The 2396-nt window shown below is 40.0% G+C and overlaps 1 long non-coding RNA gene across 1 annotated transcript; it reads left to right on the top strand.

Annotated features, from left to right (window-relative positions):
- Nucleotides 1-857: 857 nt before the first annotated feature.
- On the top strand, nucleotides 858-2163 carry LOC115485211 (uncharacterized). Its single transcript, XR_003945933.2, has 3 exons — nucleotides 858-954; nucleotides 1405-1533; nucleotides 1965-2163. It is a non-coding gene; the product is annotated as an uncharacterized LOC115485211 (long non-coding RNA).
- The last annotated feature ends 233 nt before the right edge of the window (nucleotides 2164-2396 follow it).

Raw genomic sequence — 2396 nt, 5'->3', positions numbered from 1 at the left:
TCTTGAGACAGACATTGGCTTCTGGACTTTTTATCTCTGTCCCCACCACCTTCCCAGGTGTTCTAGAGTAAGAACTCATTCACAGGCAATGACACACTTGTGTGCAGCAATGTGTTACTACACAGGCTGTGTCTGCCCTGCTGGAGATGGCAAAGCTCTGAGCAGTGACCGAACTGTGCCAGAGAAAACGCTGGTGAGAAAACAAGATGAACAGCTTTGGGAGGCTGACAACAAGGAGTGGAAAGCATATGGTAGAGAGTGGGAGAGACATCAGTTGTACTGACATATGTGCAGAGTTGTTGGGGGAAATAGATCTAGAATCATAATTTGGGTATCTGGAAATAAGAATTCAAGAATGATGGTAGGGAATTGAGGAAGTTGAAGACAAAAAGTTATATGGCTATGAATCAGAGAGTATCAAAGGTATTTGCTGGAATAAAATAGCTCATTTTTTGGAGTCTTCTTGCTGCCTGCATCATCTGTGCTCTTATGAAGAGGAAGACAACACCTCTTACAGAACACTGATGAAGAGGTCAATGGCTGATGCGTAGAGTTTGTAATGCATTCTATTTCTGACAGATTTCGCTCCTTCACCATCACTGAAGAGATGTGAGTCATGATGACCCTTCATTTCAGACAGAGAAAAGCAGGTTGCTCTGGCAGAAAACTGCCTTTTAATGTGCACTGAAGAATTTGCATTCAGAAGAAATTTGAGAAGGTCATATCTATGTAGGTGAGCAGAGATTATTTTTTTTCCACTTCAGAAATTATCTCGGAGCAAAGAGAGTAGAGTTGCTGTGGGAAGGAAAAAAGCCACCTAAATCCCAAACCCTAAATTGTCCTCTCTCTTTTCTTTCAGAAAACACTATGTTTAAGGTAGTCAGGATGGGAATGCAGACAGCTTACAGAAAGTACCAAGACCAGAATAACACCGAGCAAGAAAATCATTGCCAGGTAATGCTGCTGAAGGTCTCTTCCCTGGGATGCTGACAACAGGATACTACTGGGTACCCATTAAACACCGACTTGAGTGCTTGAGCATTAATGGGAAGTGCTTTCTCATGCTCCCTGGACCCTCAAATCCATAAAGCTTAGCTGTTATTTCATTGTCTCCTGTTGTTATTTGGTTTGCCCGTGAGGATTTGTAGCCAGATGGAAGAAGGGGGCTGAAAGGAATGGGGAGATCAAATTCCTAACTTTGACAGATATTCCATTCAGAGCAGACAGCTAACAAACTGTCATCTTCTTCTGCTATTGAATCAATAATGCATCTAATTATTCTCTTGAAAGACAGATATTTTAATTACTTTAGTTTATACAAAGTAGGTACATTGTGTTTTCATTTTTCTAGCCTGATTAGCAAAACAACAAAAGATCAAACCATCTTCGTTTGCCTTTTCCCAGTTCAAAATTCAGGCTGAGTTGCTCTTGAATGCACAATAGTGGGCCTGGGTACTAAGGGAGAAGCTGCAAGTTTTGTTTCTTCTGTTGTCCTGGATGTATGTCTAGAAGGAATTGCGACTGATTTTAGAGGTAAATTTCTTAATAAATCAAGTCTATAATATAAATAGAGATGGAAAGAATAGAAACCCCAGACTTTGCATTTCTTCTGGTTCTTGGTGACTGCTGAGTCTCTGTACTTATGCTTGGAGTTTCTTAAGGCACTCAAAGAATTACTGTGTGTAAAATGTGTGTTTGTGTGGCATGCATAGCAACATTCACTAAACTTCGTATTTAGATAATGTGAGGCACTGTGGTTGGTTTTTTTTTTTCAGAAACAGGAAGTCAAGCTCAAGTGAGACTGATTCCAAACACTGACCAACTTTTTCCTGACTCCAATTTTGCCTTGACCTTTCCTGACTAATGTAAAATGAGGCTAGCTATGTGGAGTGGGTTTTTTTTTTCAGTGTTTATACTGTAAGAGTCATGCTGACTGAAACAGAACCGTGCTTGTTCTCTTCCAGTGAGCCACATAATAGATCCTTTGAGAGAAGCAGTGGAGGTGGTGTGGAAGGTCATTGACTCAGTTTCTGTACATGCCAAGAGGATGCAGGCAAATGGTGGTGTGAATTCATGCAAGTCAAAGACACCTGATAACAAGACACAAGAGGGCAGCTTAAAAACAGGAGGAAGCAGCAAGATTCTGACACTTCCTACAGAAAGCCATAAGTGTACAGACAAACACACACACTCTCTACCTACAACAGCTTTCATTTTTGCTCTTTCTCTCTCTTTTTTTTTTTTATTAAGGAAAGATTTATTTACAGCATTTTTAAAATAAAATTTGATCAATTTGGAGCTAAAATAAATTTATGGGCTATGTTTTGCAGTCCATTTGTCTGGCTTTCTCTCTAATTTTGAATCCCTTCTCCAAAATGCATAAGGCCATCTTAGTC

Source organism: Serinus canaria, chromosome 1A (assembly GCF_022539315.1).
Source record: "Serinus canaria isolate serCan28SL12 chromosome 1A, serCan2020, whole genome shotgun sequence".
In the NCBI taxonomy this organism is placed as follows: Eukaryota; Metazoa; Chordata; class Aves; order Passeriformes; family Fringillidae; genus Serinus; species Serinus canaria.
The sequence above is the reverse complement of the archived record's forward strand: the minus strand, read 5'-3'. Positions and strand labels throughout refer to the sequence as shown.